The sequence below is a fragment of the Nilaparvata lugens genome, chromosome 2, assembly GCF_014356525.2.
Source record: "Nilaparvata lugens isolate BPH chromosome 2, ASM1435652v1, whole genome shotgun sequence".
Classification (NCBI taxonomy): domain Eukaryota; kingdom Metazoa; phylum Arthropoda; class Insecta; order Hemiptera; family Delphacidae; genus Nilaparvata; species Nilaparvata lugens.
In genome coordinates, this window is record NC_052505.1 from 29,010,214 (window position 1) to 29,032,743 (window position 22,530).

The window sequence follows — 22,530 nt, forward strand, 5'->3', positions numbered from 1 at the left end:
TGCCGTATATACATATTTGCATTCTGAGGAAGATAGCACATTTTTCAGATTTTTAAATTTATATGATAGGTATTCTAGTCTTTTACATAGTAAGTTAACATTGATGTCCCATTTGAGACACTCATCAACCCGCATATACCAAGATATTTGAGGTTGATTTCCTATTAATAACAGGACAAGAGCATCTATCAATGTTTGGTTGGTTGATTGAAGAACAGTTTGAATAGTTGTAACTTGTATTGGTTGTCAGGTTTACCCTCTCTATTTGCTGTGAAAACTATGTAATTGTTTTTTTCTAAATTTCAACTCAAAGCATTAGAGTCCATCCAATTCTTCACAATAGTCATATCATGCTCTGCAGCAATGAAAGTATCATTCCAATTATTTTCTGAGAACTGAATCATCAGCAAAAGATGGAAATCTCACATATTTTAGCAAATTATTTACATAAAGTATGAAAAAAAATTGGTGAAAGTACAGTACAGTTACCTGGGGTAGGCCTTAAAATGACAGTTTCTCTATACTTTTATTTTAAAATTTGGGATCTACCTTACAAGTAACTTCTTATGAATTTTAATGAATGACCTCTAAAACCATACTTCTCCAATTTGTTGCAAATTTTATCATGTGGTATGGTATCGTAAGCCTTGTATAAATCCATGAAGACTGCAAGTGGTTTTTTCTTGGAATTTAACATATCTGTTACATTGTTTACAAAATATACTAGCGCATCCTCAGTACTTTTATTAGAAAGGGAACCATATTGGTTACATTAATAATGTTATTATTTTGTGTGAACTTCATTATTCGTATTTTAAATAATTTTTGCAATATTTTGGCAATGTTGCCAATCAAGCTTATTAGGTCTATAGTTACTTGGATTATTTTTATCAACTTTTTCAGGAAACGGTTTGATGTTAGCTATTTTAAATGAATCAGGAAATACAGCGGTTTCAAAACATTTATTTAAAATGTAAGAGAGGGGTTCAGCTATTAGATCTGATATCTGCTTCAGCGTTCTATTATGAATATTATCAGGACCCGGACAAGAGTTATTTTTCAGAGTTTTTATAGTTTCTACCACCTCCGGTGGACTTACGGGACTGAGAGAAAATATGCATTTAATTCATCGGTTCTCTTATATGTGAAATCTGTTGTAGTGATATTTTGTTCAATTTGAGCAGCCAAGTTTTTACCAACTTGCAAAAATATCTATCTAATTCAGCTGAATCTAATCCTGGTTCATCATTTTAATTGAATGATTTCATTTATTTAATTCCATAGTTTACGTTTATCACTCCTAAATTCCTCTATTTTTGATCGATAATAGTTTGTTTTTGTTTCATGAATCAATCTTTTTAATAAATTTTTATATGTTTTAAGATCATGTTTCAGTTTTGTGTTGAAAGGGTCTTCTATTGATCTCTTATATAATTTATCTGTAGTTCTCATTGATTCTATTAATCCAGAAGTATTACATGGCTTCAAAGGTGTGGTATTTTTATTTCCTGACTAGAATTTTCTATACACTAAGTCAAAACCGAAAAGAATATTTTTAGCAAATCGTTAACATCATTGGATAGATTTTCATAAATACCATCCCATTTTTTATTACTCAATAAATCTTTAAATTTTTTATAGTTAATTGTTATTGTTTATATAGTTGATTTTTTGACTTGTTTAAAATTACTCCTCAATGTAAATTACCTAACTGAGTAATGATCAATTTTTTAAAATATGTTTTCTATCGCACTGTCAAATACTTTATCAGTTGTTTTAAGAAATATATGGTTTATAGACAACTCTGAATGAATTCAAATCTTCTTTTTAAATGGAAAATATTTTAATTTTAAGTTTTTGTAATGTATTGTATATGAAAATTTTTTTATTTCCTTTACACACATACATAAAATACAAGTAATATTAAATTACAACAAGAATAAACAACTAGCAAAATTAGTACAAAAAAAAAAACAAAAATGTCCGTACAAGATGCTAATTCAGAATTTGGTGTAAAGGGGTGGGATTGAAGCTCATCCAACTATGGTTACCCATGTACTAGGAAGGCTTTCAATCCTTGAGAGGGAAAATAAAGGATTAGGAAAAAAGGTGAGGTGGGATGATAGGATAGTTAATTTAATAAAGAAAAATAAATAAAAAGGTCCACACTAGATTGGTAAGTGAGCACACAAAAACACTAAGTTCCTCTTTTACTTTTCACATTTCATATTTCATATTTTTCACATTTGTAAAGTTTGTTTAATGATTTTGACAATAAATATTTCTTTCTTTCTTTCAATTATGAGAAATTATCCTCCTATAAAAATTGTGAATACTATTATATTTAATGTATAGTAACTGAGAAATTCCTCATTATAGTTCCTATAAGTGCAAAAACGTATCTTTCTTATCAATGTACTCATTTCAACAATTCTACATTTGAAAAATGTTCATGATGCAATAAAATAGGTGGTGAATTATTGAGATATAAGTGTGATGTCAATAAAATGAAAAGTTTCAATTTTTTAGTTTTCCAATCTAGTATTGTGTATACCCAATTTCATACTTGTGGAAATACCTCTACCATTTTGGTCGGTGGAGCGGCGAGGTGGGGCGCGCAAGAGAGAGGATGGAAGGTCCGTGCACTACGATCGCAGCGCGGCAAGACGCCGTTCCTCGTCAAGTTCAGAGACTCTTCGGGATCCGCGCCGTGGTCCAAGTGCATGGAGGTACACTTGATCATATGTATTTAATTCGAGATCAAAAATTCTCCGTGCCCCTCCACCGACCTAGTGCATGTTCTACTTTAAGGTACAAATATTTTTAATAATGGTAATAAATAGTAAAAAATGGATACTAAAATTGGCATCATTAGTTTGTTGAAATTCAGACATAGCCGCGCAGCATCGCGCCGCTCCACCTTCGTAGTGCACGCTCTACTTGAAGGTGCAAATGTTTTTAATAATGGTAAAAAATGGATACTAAATATTGGCATCATTAGTTTCTTGAAATTCAGACATTGCCGCGCCGCGCCGCGCCGCGTCGCGCTGCTCCACCGACATAGTGCAAGCTCTACTTGAAGGTACAAATGTTTTTAATGGTGGTACTGAATAGTACGAAATAGGTGCTAAATATTGGCATAATTATTTTGTTGAAATTCAGACATAGCCGGGCCAGTGACATGCCCATGTGCAGAGGTCATTGACCCCTGCTATTACATGCAATAACTCTGTAACCTTTGAGAAAAGAAAATTTTTATTGTTGGTACTAAATAGTACGAAATAGGTACTAAATATTGGCATAATTGGATTTATGAAATTTAGACACAGCCGGGCTGAGAGGTCATTGACCCTAACTATTTCCATGCAATAACTCTGAAACCTTTGAGATAAAAAAATTTTTATTGTAGGTACTAAATAGTACTAAATTGGAACTAAATATTGGCATAGTTAGATTGGTGAAATTCAGACATAGCCGGGCTGAGAGGTCATTGACCCTAACTATTTTCATGCTGTATTTCCGCCACCTTTAAGGTACAAATTTTTTCATTGGAGGTACTAAATAGTACTAAATAGGTACTAAATATTGGTGCACAGCTTGAGTTCAAATTTGAAGATAGCCGGGCAACCATGTCTCTGGCCCGGCACTTTAGAAAAATCAATAGCTCAGTTAGGGGTGAGGTACAAATTTTTTCATTGGAGGTACTAAATAGTACGAAATAGGTACTAAATATTGACATGGTTAGTATGTTGAAATTCGATCATAGCCGGGCCAGCGACATGCACGTTATAATGATGATGTGTGTACTTACTTGGCACACTCTTCATCAAAGATGTCTCGTGGCTCTGTTGTTTCCCTGGAACAACGTTGCAATATGCACGTTGGGTTGGGAAGATGATTATGATTAATAGTGATAAGAAAACTATCAAAAGTTCTATTTGCCATACAAAGTGGCATTGAGGCGCGACTTGCACACTCGCGTACATTACATTTTAAATAGATACGCGTTTGGTCGCTGGAGGTCACCCGATAGAAAAATCCATTGTTAATATGATATAATGTAGTATTGCGGAGCGTTACGATTTCCTTGACCAATTCCATGTCGACTGAATGTGTTTTGTCAACTATTGAACTCGCAATGCAAACACACAGGTAGCATCCTCATAGTGGGGAGGCAAACAATACTGAACAAAAATCTATTTTTCCAGGAAGGGTACAATATGGAAAACACATGTTAAATATTTCCTGCCGCCAAAGTGCAGTACTTTATACCTGGCACTAGAATTTTTAGAAATAGAAGCATTTGGTTAACTTTGGTTTTACGCTTCAGTGAACATAGTCTATGAGCAGGGTAGTTCTACCTGGACACCACCGATGACAAATTGACCGGGCTTTCCAGAAGTACCTAACGGGAAACATTTGCTTTGTTTCATGGAAGCAAGGCATTGTAATACTGAATGAGTAGTCCAGATAACAGTAGACCTCACTGAACATCCTTTGCAATGTGGTAACGAGAATATTCAGCCATCTACTAGAAATGCTATCTACTAGGAATAAAGTCATTGTAATAATATCAGGGCTTTTTTAAAATGTTTGCCAATGGCCCCACTACGAAATCTGATCAGGCTGGTTGGAGTCTTCCAATCAACCATACATTACATTACATTACATTACATTACATTACCAGGGCTACCAGACATTGTTTTGCAGTAGTCGTCAATATACTATATCATAATGGAAAAAGTAGAACTTTGATATGAAAGTAATGAACTCACTCCGCTACAAATAAAATCTATTGGTGTGCTAATCTAAATGTTGCACTACTTCAATCCTGTAAAAATGAATATCGGTATAATACTTATTCTGAATTGATGGAATCCCAAGTCCCATTGCGCTTATGATAATTTTAAATGTTACTTTATTAACTCAGTAAGTTCAGAAAGTTATTGCTCAGTTGAATCAGAGCTACGATTAAAAAGATGATTTGGGAATTATCAAGTGGCACTTTTTGTTTTTCACTGGGATTTTCATTTTGTAACATGTAGAGACGCTTGTTGAACAACAATCTGTTAAATTCTTTATGGGAAAGATTTCATGAGGAAAATGAAGTTTTTCATTGACATTATCATCCGTAACTCGGAACGCCATGATAAATCTTGGCATCTAAAGCTGCGTTTACACCAAAGTTATTAACAAAATGTTAATAACTTAATCCTCACAGATTATTATAGATTGAACGGCACATGAAAAACACATATGTTCATCATGTGTATGATAAGTTATGTTCAATCTAATAGAATCTATAGAATCTATTGGTGTTGACGCAGCTTTACTCTGTGACTGTCTGAAGTTAATATTATATCAATTTGAATTTACAATTCGAGACCGCAGCTCGGAAAAAGAAGAGATGATTAGCTCATAATATCGGGGACCGAGCTTCGCTCATGAGTACAAAAGCATAAACAATTTATTACGAAAGAAGGAATTATAATGAAAAACCATTTTGGCCATGTGTTTTTTTAGAAGCGGTGATGAATAGGTCAGTGGTAGGCTATTTGGCTTTTATATATTCCATTTCATATTCATATTGATTATTCTTTCGGGTCGAAGGTTATATATATACGTATTAGATATATTGGAATAGTTATCTTGGAGTTTGGTAGAAATATATTACATTTGCATAGAACTAAATTTATTTATTTAAGTTATCTTCCATCTAATTCTAATAGGTTACCAACCCATCCCTATCTTATATGATAAACCTTCAATCATAATCATATACCTGCATGATTAAAAAACAGCAGACATTCAATTTACTAGAACAAATAATGGAGTGCCTTCAAGTTCAGATGTAGGCAACACGCCTAACTTCTTCCTACATTCGCTACCTTGTCTCTATGACACTGACCTTGCTTCTGTGAAACACCTTGTTCCAGTGGGAACTTGCTTCTGTGAGACTGCCATTTATAGCGCTACTACTTTGGACGGAGACCTTGTCTCTATGAAACTGCTTGTCTCTGTGGGAACTTGTTCCTGTGAGACTGCCATTTATAGAAATACTTGCTCCTGTGAAACTTGTCTCTGTGACACTAATATCGTTCAAAAACACTACTTGTCTCTGTGAGAACTTGTCTCTGTGAAACATCCCCTAACTTTTTGAGATCTAAAAAAATTTGAAACTGCTCGTCTAGTATTATAAATCACGTTATTTGTACCCATATTTCCACTTTTTTTCATAGAATAATCGCAGAACCCTGAATACAAAAAGATACTGAACCGGCAAGACATTAATTGTTTTATGAAGTGGAAAAGAGCTTTCACGCTTTGGTTTCTCCAGAACTATTCTTATAAAGTGATTTTGAGTAGTTCTAATTGGTTTTATCAACGTTTTAAAGGTTCCACCCCAGCATGTTATGCCATATTGCAAATTCGTGTGTACCAATGCATAGTATAGCATTCTTAACACTTTTTCATCACAGAAGTTTCGCAAGTAATAAAATTTCCTGATTGACATTGTCATCTCTAATGCAATTTATTAATTTGGTAATTTCATCTCATTTTCTTGTCAAAGATTAACCCAAGATACCTGAATTGCTGAACTTTCTCTATTTCTTTGTTATCATAAATTAAGTTACAGTCAAAATCGAATGGCCTGGTACTAAAATTTATATACTTTGTTTTTCCAACATTTATTTCCATATTATTTTTAAAACACCAGCCACTCAGCAGCCCAAGGTCCTGAACATTCTTATAATATATTACATCTTTATATATTATACTTATATTACATCTTTAATTTTATTATTGACTAGTTCGTTATCTATATAGACATTTTTTATTACTTTTTCGGAATCATTTTGTTTTCTATTGAGCTTCCTATGAACAAGACCTAACATACAATGATCGGTGAGATTAACACCAAATATTGCCGTTTCATATCTGCCAATTCTTCTATCCTTAATAAAAATATGATCTATGCAGGTACTGGTAAATTCTGTTTTTCTTGTTGGTGCATTAATTAATGATAGAAACCCGTTATCGTTCAGTAAATTTACATACTTAGAAGCTTGTGAGTTCCTATTTAATATATTTATGTTTGTTCTGAACAAAGCTCAGGCTAGAGCTACCAGAGGACTGAAATTTACTATTTAAATAATCAAATACAAACAAGGGGCAAAATTTAATCTTCAATTTGAGCCAGGTTATTTGCACAGTTAAACTCTGCATTAATGAACAATAAAAATAGAGCAAAACTCACCAAATTTATTCCAATCTTGACTACTTGCACTTCGAAGCCTTTATTGGGTGTTTTGGTCAGGTTCAGGGTGGGATGAAATCTGGGAATAGACAGGTTCTTGCTTACGGGCTGCCTTTTCATTGATTCTGTGTTCAACTTGCAGGTTATGCACTGTGTTTCGAACAAAGCTAAAACTGGATTCTGTATAAATTCAAATCCGATTCAAATTAATTCAATTCCATACTATTTATGCTGTTATATCCATAATTCACACACATGACACTCAAACAATTTACAAGAAATTTCTGATCGAAAATTACATGACAGACGAAAACAAATTTGGTCTTGCAAAAAAAACGGGCCGACGAAACAAGACAGAGAAGATTTACAAAAACATCCACAATGCCAAGCAGCAGGACGGTCTGCGCCGGCACAAACACAAGCCTGCTATTGGCAGAACTACAGTCTGGCATTCTGGCCTACAATTCGAGTTCTCTGGCCAGATCATACCCCCGCCTCTGAAAAACTATTTTTCAGCCAAGTTACAAAACTGAAAAAACCAAGGAAAGGAAAAATCCAGACATGCCAAAAAGAACAAAACACCAACATCAAAAAACAACACAAAAGAAAAAAATGCAACAATCACAACAACTATTGAGTTGGGAGTGTATATAATTTTGTTACTGATCTTTTATAAATACCAGTTTTTAGGTGAACACTCACCACTTGAACCTTGCCGTCACTTCCCAGAAACACTTGTTCAATGACACCCAGTGGCCACTGCAATGGAGGTGTGTTTGGTTGGTCAACTACCACAACCGTTCCCACACCAATAGAAGTGGGTGATTTCAACCATTTTTTACGACTTTAAAGTTCGTGCAGGTACTCTCTTCTCCATCAGTTCCAGAACGATTGAATAAGTTGACTGACCAATTCATACCTGGTGAGACGATTCGCAGGGACACTGTCCACGTCCCGCATGGGAAATGATTTCAACAGTGTTAGAGTCAAAAAGTGTGCTGGTGTTAAAGCCAGCGGTTCACACGGATCCTCACTCTGTACACACAATGGGCGGGAATTCAAGACACCTTCAATGTGCACCAATACAGTGTTCAGTTCTTCATAGGTGAGAAGTTGATTGCCAATTACTCAGAACAGATGCAACTTTACAGATTTGACATTTGCCTCCCATAGACCTCCAAAATGCGGCAAACCAGGGGGAATGAATTTCCAATCAATTTTGTGTTCGGCGAGTTGACTAGTCAATGTGGTTTGAAACTCGGACGAGTTCAAAAGTTGAGATATTTTTCGCAACTGTTCCTTGGCACCTACAAAATTAGTACCACAATTGGAATACATCACACGACAGGGTCCACGATGTGACAAAAAATGACGAAACGCAGCTAAAAACATGGGCGTTGATAGATCCAATACCAACTCAATATGTACCACCTTTGTTGCCATACACACAAACAGACAAATGTAGGCTTTTAAAACACAAGGATTACGACGTCTTGTCATAGTAATATGCAGAGGACCAGCGTAATCCACACCACAATTTTCAAATGGTTTGCATTTTGACACTTGACAAGCAGGCGGGTCACCCATTTTCGGAATAATTGCATTATTACTAGGTCGAATATGGAAACAACAATTACACTTGAAGACACAAGTATGAATAATAGAGCGAGCAGACAGTATCCAGAATTTCTGTCTGATCAAGGACAACAATAACGAAGGTCCAGCATGACAATTCTTCTTGTGATGATAATCAATTAACATCGATACGAAAGCATCAGATTTTGGTAAGATCATCTGATGACAAGTCTCAAATACAAGTCCAGCATGAGACAAACGACCGCCGACGCGAATCACACCTTTATCAATGAATGGAGACAGGCGACGTAGGCGCATAGAACAATCTTTTCCCTTCTCTAATTGCACAAATTCAGATGAAAAATGTATCTTCTGTACCACTTTACTTAGATACCTCTCAGCAACATCGAAATCTGATTCTTCTGATTGGGTTAAGATTCGTAAGAATTTAAGAACAAGAATTACAATTCTCAAAAGACAACCATAATCCAAACAACGGCCAATCAATGAATATATTGCATTGCTGTTACAATCAGGAGATTTTGTGACTGTCAACACTGACGGTTTTTTCGCCCCCGGTGGATCCACTATCTCTTCCATTTGAGTTCGAATGGGCCAATCGCATTCATCCTCTGCTATCCATGATGGACCTGAGAGCCACAACGGAAAGTTCACAAGCTCAACTGGTGATAAACCTCTAGACAAACAGTCAGCGAGATTTTCAATTCCAGCAACATGCATCCACCCCTGTATACAAGAATCCTGTATTTTTGTGACGTGATTACCAACAAAAGTTTGCCATTTTGCGGATGAAGCATTAATCCAACACAAGGTGACTGTAGAATCAGAGAGTGCGACAATACGAGACACATGACAACGTTCACTAATAATAGTGACTACTGAATTCATGAGTTCTGCCAACAAGAGTGCCGCACACAGCTCCAAATGAGGTATTGAAACAACTTTGGATGGTGCTACCTTGGACTTTGAACACAATAATACAACTCTTGGCTCCTCGCTCTCATTCTGCGACTTCACATAGATAACTGCACTAAAACCAGACAATGATGCATCACAAAAACCAATCAAACTGATGTGAGAATCCTGAAACAAACCAACGTGACGTGGAATAGTAAATTTCAACAATAGAGGCAACTCTTTTTGACAATTCTCCCGAAGAGTGCATATAGACTCAGGAGGCTTCTCGTCCCAATCCACTCCTAATTTCCACAGTTTCTGGACAAGACACTTTAGAAATAATGTAAACGGTGACAAGAGACCAAGTGGATCATAGATACGAGCCATCACTGACAGAATAGAACGCTCAGTAGCGACGACCTCACCACTCTTGACTGAAAACTGAAACAGATCAGTACTAGGTTGCCAATTTAATCCCAAGATAGTCAAGGAGTTGTTTGCTTCGAAATCCTTGTACGAAAACGATTTCTCTTCCTCCGAGAATTTCTCCAACATTGATGGTGAATTTGAAGTCCACTTTGTGAGCGAGAAACCTCCTCCCTCAAACAGCTGCTTGGACTGACAATACAGCTCCGCGGCCTCTGACTCTGTGGCGACAGATGTGACTAAGTTGTCCATGAACATGTCTCCTGGTATTCTCGCCTTGGCTGCTGGAAAACAATTTCCATCCTCCTCTACAAGCTGGTGGACGGTGCAAAGCGCCAAATATGGAGAGCTTGAAACACCAAAAACAACACAATTGAGCTGATAAATTTTGATTGGATCCTCCGGCACAATACACACTGATAACGACGGCAGGAATCCTCCACTAATATCTGTCGATACACTTGTTCAATGTCGGCAGTTAGTGCGATTGGGAACAAATGAAAATTAACTAATAAAACAAAAATGTCAGTCTGCAATTTGGGTCCAGCATGAAGAACCTGGTTCAATGACAAACCAGATGTTTTTTCTGGAACAAGCATCAAATACAATTCGGATGGGCGTGGTAGTGCTGCTTGCTTTCATGATGGCGTGATGTGGTATGTAGTAATCACCTCGGTCTGTCTGATCTGCTACAAACGACATGTGACCCTGATGTAGGTAATCGATCAATATTTCATGATATGAAATAGGAATATTGCTGACAAGCTCTAGTCGTCTCTCCAAAGTCAGCAGTCTGCATTCGGCGACAGCATACAAATCTCCCAAGCTGCTGGGCGGCTCCACAAATGACAAGGCAACAACAAAACGACCAGAATTCACACGATGTACAGACTTCCGAAAATTCACCTCCAACTCTTCTGGTTTCAGTTGACAGCTTGGTGCAGGGCACGATTTCAACTCCCAAAAACGTTCCACAAAACTATCCAATGATGGACTACTAACGAATGGACTACAGATGGCTGTAAAACAATTCGACACATTTGTTGTTGAAGTGAGAATCGGCGCTCTCCCCATCAGAATGTGACCAAAGACACTATTAACAGTCATCAATTTGTGCGATTCACCTGTACTAGGACTCCCACGTAGCAAGTGAGGAACTAATTCCGCACCAATTATGTCATCTATTCTACTAGGAAGGTGAAATTTGTTGTCAGCCAGTGTGAGATTTTCAAGATGATGAAGTTTGGATCTGTCGATTTCACAAGAAGGCAACTTGTCGATGACTTTATCTACCACTGTGGCATCCATCAAAAACTTGATGGTAGGATCCAACTTCAACTGAATCGACACACAAGTACGACCTCGAACTTCACTAGTACCACCACCAAATCCACAAACAACGGTTTTCATGGGCTGGAATGGTAGTCTCAAACGCCAACACAATTTGGCTGTAACAAAATGACACTGACTCCCAGTGTCAACCTAGAAACGAACATCACAAAGCTGATCATTACAATCTCGAACATGTGCAGTGACGGTCGACAACACAATGGTCGAATTTTCTACATCGTTGGATGTAGAACAACAACTAATAGGTGATGAGCCAACTGCCTTGGAGTTCGACGAGGACGCAACACCTTCATTGGAACTTGATCTGGAAAAGTGCAATAAAGAATGATGAGATTCTCGACATTGAGCACACTGAGTTTTACTACGACAATTTCTACTCAAATGATCCACATCAAGACAACGAAAACAACAAAACTTTCCTTTAATCAAACAATAACGATCCCAAGGAGTCATTTTCAAGAAACTTGCACAATCTACTAACTGATGACCCGGTTTTGAGCACTTCAGACAATTGGGATTTTTACTAGATGCATCGTTAGATGAATCATTAGATTGAACCACAAACACCTTTGATTTATTATCCTTTTTGTGCTTCATATTAAACGATTCAGTCTGTTTTCTCATCAGAAGGAAGAGTCTTAATTTGCTTTTCAATGAATTTGACATAATCGGTATAAGTTGGCATAGCCTTGTCACAGACGGCCGATTCAAAATTTCTACGAGAACTTGGATCCAGCAATCTCAAGCCATGATAGAGGAATATCAAGTCTGACAAATCAGTGAGTCGCAATCTCTTCAATGCATTGATTGAACTGCAAAACCCATCCAAAATCGCAATACAACCTGCCTTTGATTCTGATTTTATTGGACGAAATTCGAAAATTTGTTTGAAATAGGCATTGACTTGTGCCCGTGAATCGTTATAGTGGGTCAATAATGCCTGCCAAATTATTTGATAATTGTTAGCCAATGGTGGCAAATGACGACAAATATTTGCTGCTTGTCCAGTGAGTCTACTTACAAGATATTGGACCTTCTGCTGATCGTTCAAATTCTTGTTGTCATGTACCAATGCCTTAAATAGTTCATAAAACACCGACCATTGAGTCTGGTTCCCATCAAATTTCGGAGAATCGATTTTAGGCAGTACCGACTCGGACACGACCGGCTGTGAACTAACTGCTGTAGTTGCCGAAGATTGAGCAATAGCAACAGTCGCCTCTCTCTGTTTGAGAGTGTTAGCCGCTACTTCAATATACTGAAACAGATCTAAGTGTGAGTCATTGAATGCTACAACATGATCTTTATTCAACTCAAGTTCCAACTCATTAACCACTAATTCTGTCTTTTCATAATCCGAAATGGTCTGAGACACCCGAGGATACAAGATTGAAAATTGCTCAGCAACTTTTGGATCAGAGACATTTTTAGACAGGTCATAAATTCTTAGCAATCTGGCATACAATTGTTCCAGTTTAATGCGATGCACCCTGATTTGTTTCTGTAATTTTTCCTCCATCTTGAACTCATACACAAAACAATTCAGCCCCGACAATACAAACAACAGACAATAAAACAAGAATGAGTTCAAAACTAGATGAAAGGAAGAATCACAAGTTAGTAAGTTATCAAAGTTAAACTTTGATTATCAATTCACAAGATAAGTTATTGCTTAACAAAACAAAAACAAAACTATATGATTAGATAATGTTCTTCCAACAACTCACAAACAAACGATAACTTGTTGAATTGAACAAACAAAATCATGCTGGTGATTAACCTCCACTAACATGTATAAAAAATGGACAATACAAATTCCAACAAACAAACAAATTCCTGAAAAAAAGCACAATGAGCCTAGTTTTAGGAAATTATGATTTTAACTGAAATAAATTTAATTTCAGACAAATACAAATTGACAAGAAACCTTGCTCTTAGAAAAAGGCTACAACAAACTTAAGTTGAGCATGGATCAGACCATTCTCAACATGCCAACATTGGACAAATACGAAACTGCTTAAATCCAATGTGTGTGAATTAATCAACAAATACAAATTCAAATTTATCCCGGCTTGGCAGGATCATAAAATTTTCTGAACAAAGCTCAAGCTAGAGCTACCAGAGGACTGTAATTTACTATTTAAATAATCAAATACAAACAAGGGGCAAAATTTAATCTTCAATTTGAGCCAGGCTATTTGTACAGTTAAACTCTGCATTAATGAACAATAAAAATAGAGCAAACCTCACCAAATTTATTCCAATCTTGACTACTTGCCCTTCGAAGCCTTTATTGGGTGTTTTGGTCAGGTTCAGGGTGGGATGAAATCTGGGAATAGACAGGTTCTTGCTTACGGGATGCCTTTTCATTGATTCTGTGTTCAACTTGCAGGTTATGCACTGTGTTTCAAACAAAGCTCAAACTGGATTCTTTATAAATTCAAATCCGATTCAAATTAATTCAATTCAATACTATTCATGCTGTTATATTCATAATTCACACACACGACACTCAAATAATTTACAAGAAATTTCCGATCGAAAATTACATGACAGACAAAAACAAATTTGGTCTTGCAAAAAAAACGGGCCGACGAAACAAGACAGAGAAGACTTACAAAACATCCACAATGCCAAGCAGCAGGACGGTCTGCGCCGGCGCAAACACAAGCCTGCTATTATCAGAACTACAGTCTGGCATTCTGGCACTACAATTCGAGTTCTCTGGCCAGACCAATGTTCATATCACCCATCAATATTCATATTCAAGAACTTAGTATAATCCAATAATTCCTCTATGAATTCATTCTCACTGAACTGCTGTAGCCTGTACAAACAGCAAATTTTAAAATATGAGTTGTTCAATCTTACACTTAACAATAAAGAATCGGCAGTTCTCATACTATTAAGTGTACTTTGTTGTGCTGTTATTTCATCTGAAACAAAACACAACACTCCTCCAGATCTGTAATTCTCATTACATGAAGCAAATTTATTGTATCCTGGTATATTATAAAAACTCAGTTCGTCTGCACCTATCCATATTTCGCTAAATATAATGAAGTGCACTTTATTTTTTATTTGTGAAAATTCTAATAAAAAGCTATCAAAGTTATTTCTAATGCTTCTAATATTTCCATAAAGGCAAGCAAATTCAATATAGTTATTTTCGGTAGAATTAAAAAAAGATTCATCCAAACTCATGAATTCTTTCGTAATATTTTCAGTCATATGGACATATAATTATAATATTTTAAATCACCTGATTCTTTTTTCTTTAATCAATTCACATTACCTATCCATTAAATGCAAGACTACTATTTGGAGTTAACGGAATCACTGATTTTTAAATTTAATTAATCTACCAACTCTGATACATTTTTCTCCGCTTGCCTTTCTTACAAAAAACTTACCATCCCTACACCATGTATATTGAAAACCTATTTCCGGACATCTTCCTTTCAACTGTGAAAGAAATTGCTTATTGTCCGGTGTTAGATGTTCGTTGATGAACACTCTGCTTTCTGAGAATAAGGGATTAACCTTCTTAGCCGTAAATTTTCCTCCCTGCTCCCTGAATTTGTTGATCCACACATCTCTCTCGAATTTGTTTGAGAATTGGACTACAATGGACGGCACCCGCCTTTCTCTTTTAAACGATGGAATCCTGTGGGCTGCAGAGATGCAGCTGCTGCTGTCGTCGACTCCCAGTGCAGCTCCCACGTATTCCACCTCACATTGAATGTCCTCTTTACGTGTGATGGGAATACCACTAATTTTCACATTATTTCGTCGCGAGTACTGTTCCAGGAAACTCACTTTTTCTTTTAGTTCATTCACAGTTTCCTCAAGTCGAAGATTTCTTTCATTTAGCTCCTTATTTTGTTTTTTAATTTCACTCAATTCGTTTTCTATACCCTTTATTGTAACGTTTGTAGAGTCAATACCATCAGAAATGAACTCAGACTTTTCAAGTTCAGATAGCTCCTCTTTGAATGATTTTAATTCACTGAATACCTCTTCCTTAACTTTTTCAAACATTTTCACCATAAAGCCCTTTGATATATACTTTTATATATATCAGATGTATCGGAATTCAAGTTCGCGAGGTCGGAAGATTGACTTTGACACTCTTTGCATTTCCAGTCCTTTCCCGATCTTGTACATCTTGTATCGAGATCACTGCTGATACACTTAACATGAAAATTTCAATCACATACACCAATTAGCGATCGATTACTATGGATTTACCAGCAATTGAGTAATATATTATATCCCATTATTCCTTCCATCTTATAAATAAGTATTGCAACTTTACAACTACTGTAAATATACCTTAGTAGCTTCTTCATAGAAAAAACTAAATTTTCAAACTTGTAAATACATTTTTGATACTTGGATATCAAATTCTCAGTTCATTATAGATTACAAATATATGTTTAAGAAATGAGGGAAATTCACATTTCAGTGTATTCTACGGAAGACAACAGAATAAGATTAGAAAAAACGCTCCTTGTTCTTCAGTTTTACATGTTTTAATGTAAACCTAATTTAAAAAATTATTATTAATAGAGAGTGAAAAGACGCATCAACTGTATTTGCAACTTATCTTTGGAGCTTATTAGTGAATTCCCATGCATTGAGGTGAACTGGATACTTTCCAGCGCAAGATCTTAAAAAATAGAGGAAAATTTTGCATTAATTTTTCTATTGGATAACACTGTCTTATGATGATAAAGATTCAAAAGATCTTATTGATTAAAAAAATGATGCAAAATTTTCCTCTATTTTTCAAAGTTTTGCGAATTACTAATGGGAAATATCCAGTTCACCTCAATACATGGGAATTCACTAAACTCCAAAGATGAGTTGCAAACACTTTTTAATGCATCTTTTCACTCTCTATTAATAATAATTTTGAAAATTGGGTTTACATTAAAACATGTAAAACTGAAGAACAAGGAGAGTTTTTTGTAATCTTATTATGTTGTCTTCCTTAGAACACACTGAAATGTGAATTTCCATCATTTCTTAAACATAGATTTGTAATCTATAATGTACTGAGAATTTGACATCCAAGTATCAAAAAGGTATTTACGGTTTTGTTTGAAAGGAAGTGCTGAGAAATATTTTGACATTATTGAGACTGATTTGACTTGATAGAACAATTTTGTATAATATGCTAGTGAAAGAAAAATTGATTAATTTCTATTGATCCTCTATCCTCTCAAATTGTGGGAACTAGGAAAGGAACCATATACTTGTAGCAGCAGATACAATTCGTAGAAGATGGCAGAGATTCTGTAGCACAAGTCTTTTATTTATATTTCAATTCTCGAATCTGTATAATATGTATGTTACTGTTTTGTAGAATGAGAGGACTGTATCTAAATTCTTATTGTATTTAATGAAAATACTTGCCAAGTTGGAATTAAAAGAAATATTTACTGTGAGCAAAGCTATGGAAGTTCTCAAATTAGTATAGATAATAGACTCACCAGTCTCAATTTTTATATGTGCCAGATTATCAATTATAAGCTATTGGAATCGAAATACAGGATGGAATATAGAGATGAGAAGGATAAATACCTTTGGGAAAGGAAATACCTTTCTGATACTCTGATACTGTGGCCTGGTGATGATTACAAGCTGCTTGGCAATATTAATTTCACTGATCCTTGCTTCTCCCAAATATTCATTCATTCATTCATTCATTTATTCATTTATTCCATTGGCATTACAGATCATAATTATAATAAATATAATATGATTGGGAGAAGACAACAGGCATAGCCCAAAACTGTCTTCTCCCAAATTTTTACAAATAAAAGTTTCAAAAAGAATAAGGTTAAAATTTCACTTTTACTTTAAAAAGTCCAATTTCCACTTCAAAACTAATGACTAAACTGAAAATTTTGAATATTGATATTTAAAAACTGATTAAAAACAAAAATATTTCACTCAAATCTCTACAGATTGGAAATTTTTGAGTAATTTAGCAAAATTTTGAGCCAGAAAAGAAACACATTCACGACATTCATTAAACACTTCAATCAATTATTGACATATAATGTCCGGCTAGACAAATAACAAAATAACAAATAAAGTGAGCCGGAACGGTATGGCTTGTACACTCTTGGTTCCGTCTGCTTTTCTTTCCCGACTGAGAAGAAAAAACCTAGGCTGACGACAGTTTTCGACAATCCACCGCCAGGAGGCAGCACCGCAAGGAACAGCGCTACATGGACACGCTCAATTCAAGAATGGCCACAACATTCCCCCCCACCTGAAAAGATATTTTTCAGCTAGGGCAAAGACAAAAATGACGATTATATAATACAACAATCCAAACATGCAACCACAACCAAGAACACAAAAAAAAAACAAGATTCATGACTACACCCTCCACTATTGAGTGGGTAGTGGGAAAAGTTTAGTGACTGGTTGTTTAAGACACCCATTCTTCAAATGCACCAGAGCCACTCTCACTTGGCCGTCCATCCCTGGAAAAACTTGTTCCATGATACCTAGTGGCCACTTCAGTGGAGGGAGGTTCGGCTGATCCACAATTACAACAGTGCCTAATTCAAGTGGAGTAGACGATTTCGACCATTTTCCTCGTTCCTGAAGCTCATGAAGATATTCTACTCGCCACCTGCGCCAAAAGGATTGCACTAGTTGATTCACCAGCTGAAAGCGAGTAAGACGATTGACAGGAGAATCAACAACATCTTCCATTGGAAAAGCTTTCAATGGGGTAAGTTTGAGAAAATGTGCTGGTGTTAATGCAAGTGGTTTACTGGGATCTTCACTCATAGAGCACAGTGGTCTCGAGTTCAGTACAGAATTAAAATTGTCCTTTTTCGGCAAGATGATTGGATGACAATTATCAAAACCAAGATTAGCTGTTGACAATCGACCGCCGACGCGAATCACTTCATTCTCTAGGAATGGAGACAAATGCTGCATACGAACTGAACAACACTTTCCTGTTTTCAATTGAGACAATTCATTAGTAAAATGGATTTTCTGTACTAGTCTACATAGATACATTTCAGCTACATTCAAATCAGACTCACCCTGTTTAGGTAATACACGAACAAATTTCAAAATCACAATTACTACAGGTAACAAACGTTGGTAGCTTGAACAGTGTTGAATCAATGAATATATCACATTATCACAAGTCGCATCTGTGTGAAGGGTTGTGAGAGCATTAGTTTCAGCTTCCGGTGGATTTTCAACTTCGACAAAGTCCACTTTCACTGGCCAACTATTTTTCTCTTTTTCCAACCAAGTAGGGCCGTTCCACCACAATTTATGACTCACAAGCTCGGCTGGTGTTAAACCACGTGACAAACAATCTGACGGATTCTCTGAGCCACTAACGTGCTTCCACTGTTGCACATTACAATCTTGAATTTTTGATACACGATTTGAAACAAAAGTGGTCCAGCGTGATGGTGGGGCCTGAATCCAATAGAGAGCCACCGTTGAGTCTGATAAGGCTATCACATGAGACACACGACACCTTTCACTAATGATGTTATAGGTAGTATGCAAAAACTCCGCCAATAATAGCGCAGCACATAATTCCAGTCGCGGAATGGAAACTGATTTATTTGGAGTGACTTTGGATTTTCCACACAGTAAAGTGATAGTTGGTGGCGATCCATCATCACATTGACTCTTAAGATAAATAACAGCTCCAAGTGCTTGTTCTGATGCGTCACAAAATCCAATTAAACTAATTCTTGTATTCAAATACACTCCAAGATGACAAGGAATAGAGATAGTTGATAATAAATCAAACTCATTTTGACATACTTCCCAGCGTTTCGTGACTGATGACGGTGGTGTCTGATACCAACCAACTCCGCATTGCCACAATTGTTTGATCAGACACTTCAATAGTAACGTGAGAGGAGCAAGAAACCCCATTGGATCGTAAATTTGAGCAACTGCTGAGAGTATCTTATGTTTGGTCGCTATCTCTCCAGTATGATTGACAACAAAGTGAAACGAATCGACAACTGGTTGCCATCTCAAACCTAGAATTGATAACGAATTTTCAAAATCAAAATTTTTAGCTACAATTGATGTGTCATTCTCGTGCATATATTCCATCAATTCAGCCGAATTGGATGCCCACTTTGTTAATTCGAAGCCACCTCGCTTGAATAGCTCCTTGGTCTGACTATAAATATCAATAGCGTCTGATAAAGAAGGTGCTGAAGTGACAAGATCGTCGACAAACATATCACTCGGTATGCGTGTGGATGCAGCAGGGAAATTATCACCTTCTTCTTCTACCAAGCGGTGTACTGTACGTAAGGCCAAATATGGCGATGAAGACACTCCAAACACGACACAATTCAACTCATAAATTTCAATTGGATCCTCGATAGAAAATCTCCATAGAATACACTGGTATCTTCGACATGATTCTTCCATCACGATTTGACGATACATCTGATGTATGTCAGCTATCAACGCTATTTGAAATAATCAAAAATTGAGTAACACAACAAAAATATCCGTTTGCAATTTCAATCCAACATGCAATATTTCATTTAACAATAGCGATGTGGTTGTCTTAGCACTAGCATCAAACACAATACGAATTGGCGTTGTGGAGCTGCTTGCTTTAACAATTGCATGATGTGGGATGTGATAACCACTCTTATCAGACTGATTGGTTATCAATGACATGTGTCCTTGTTTCAAATAGTCTTTCAATATTTTGTGATAGGCAACACGCGATGTAGAATCCAACTCCAAACGTCTTTCCAAATTCAAAAAACATCGTTTGGCAGAATCATACAAGTCACCCAAATTATCAGGGGATTTCAACCATGACAATGAAACGATAAACCTCCCCGATTCAGTATGACAAACAGATGAAACGTAGTTATTCTCACAATCGACTTCTTGAGGTTTTAGCGGCCATGTTGAGGCAGGGCACTCTTCCAATTCCCAAAATTTTTGAACCATTTTATCCAATGAAAGATTGCACACAACATAACTGCTCGTATCACACGACAACGACAAAACCGGAGCTCTTCTCATGAGGATATAACCCAAAAGACTGTCTATAGCTGTAATCTCATTCACCTTTCCCACCACACGATCAGACTTCAGCAAATGAGGTAACAATTCAGCACCAATAATCACATCAATTGTATTCGGTGAATAGAATTGTTCATCAGCCAATTGTAATCCACTCAAATGAGACTATTTAGACCTATCTATTCCACAAGAGGGCAACCGTTCAACAATACTCTCTACCACGAGAGACTCGACGGAGAAACAAATATCTGAATCAATTCTAGATTGAAACGAGAAGCATGCACGTCCACGTACGACCGTCTCCTTTCCTCCAAAACCGTGAACAACAGTATTCAATTTACTAATTGGAAGATTCAATTTTTTACAAGCACTGGATGTAATAAAATGCGATTGAGAACCGCTATCCAACAAAACACGAAGTTCATGTAATCCACCAGATGAACTTTTCACTAACACCCTAGCAGTAGACAAAACAACAATGCTATTACTACCATTTGTAGCAGAATAACAGGTGACAGAAAGATTTTTCTCAACACTCACAGACTCTACACAACTTTTAGACTCATTCAACCCGAAATGTAACAATGTGTGGTGCATCTGGTTGCATAAAGAACACGTTTTATTACTCTTACAAGCTCTACTTGAATGAGTATCCTCCAGACAACGAAAGCAATACGAAATTTCCTTCACAAAAGTGTATCTTTCTCTAGGGGTCTGTTTCAGGAATAAAATGCAATCAACAAATTTATGACCCTTTTTTGAACAACGCAGACAGCTCACACCTCTCTCAGCTTTATTGAGATCAGTTGACAATTCATGGCTGGGTGAATGAGTAACAAACACCTTTGAACTCGAATGAGAGTGAGTTTTGAAATTTTTGGAAGCAGACTGAGTCTTTTTTACAACGGAATTACTTGACAAATTCATCAATTTATTATCATCAAATGGCAAAGATTTAACCTGTTTTTGTATAAAAGAGACCAAGTCCTCATAAGATGGAACATCTTTATCTATTACTGCCGCCTCAAATGCACACCTTGTTACAGGATCTAACAGCTTCAATGTGTGATACAAGAAAATAATATCTGTAAGATTGACTCCCCACAAACGTTTCAAAGCTGAGATTGGCGCACAAAATTGATCAAGAATTGCAGTCAGACCACACCTACTTTCGACTTTAAGAGCCTCGAATTCAAAAATCTGTTTCAAATAGGCTTCGGTCTGAGATCTCGTGTCCTGATAACGAGTAACCAATGACATCCATATATTTTGGTAATTGGCCCCAATGGGCGATACATGCTGAATAAGATTAGCCGCTTTACCACTTAATCGTGAGAATAAATACTGTATCCGCTGTTGATTGGTCAAAGATTCGTTATCATGGACTAAAACCTTGAACAACTCATAGAAACTGGCCCATTTCAATTGGTTCCTGTCGAAAGTCGGCAATTCTATATGCGGCAAATTAAGATCAGGGTTCGATTGAGTAACTGCTGAAACTGTGGGATTTAATACAACTTCAGTTTCAGCTGATTGATTTAATTTTTTCAATGCCTGTTTAATGAAAGCCACTAAATCGAGATGAGCATCTGTGAATTCAGGAACATAATCCTCTTTCAACTCAATTTCCAACTCTTGAATTCTTAAGACGCAACTTTCAAATTCCTCCAATGTCTTTGGAAGATTCTCTCCTAAGATTATGAATTGATCGGCAACCTTTTTATCCTCAATGCCTTTTGACAAGTCATACAAATGCTGAATTCATAAGAATAAATGTTGTTTTCTTGCTTGCAAGACTTTCAACGTCTTTTCTACCTTGTCTGTCATATTAACCAACAAAATGACATAAAAAACAAATACTATACAAAATGACAAAAATACACAACGACAAAAAACGAAAGGCAAAATAGGAACAATAAAAGAACATCCAATTC

The 22,530-nt window shown here is 36.3% G+C and overlaps 1 protein-coding gene across 2 annotated transcripts in view; it reads right to left on the bottom strand.

The window, feature by feature from the left end:
• The window catches only part of LOC111047351, a 363,987-nt gene that overhangs the window by 113,991 nt on the left and 227,466 nt on the right, over positions 1-22,530 (bottom strand). The window lies entirely within an intron of this gene.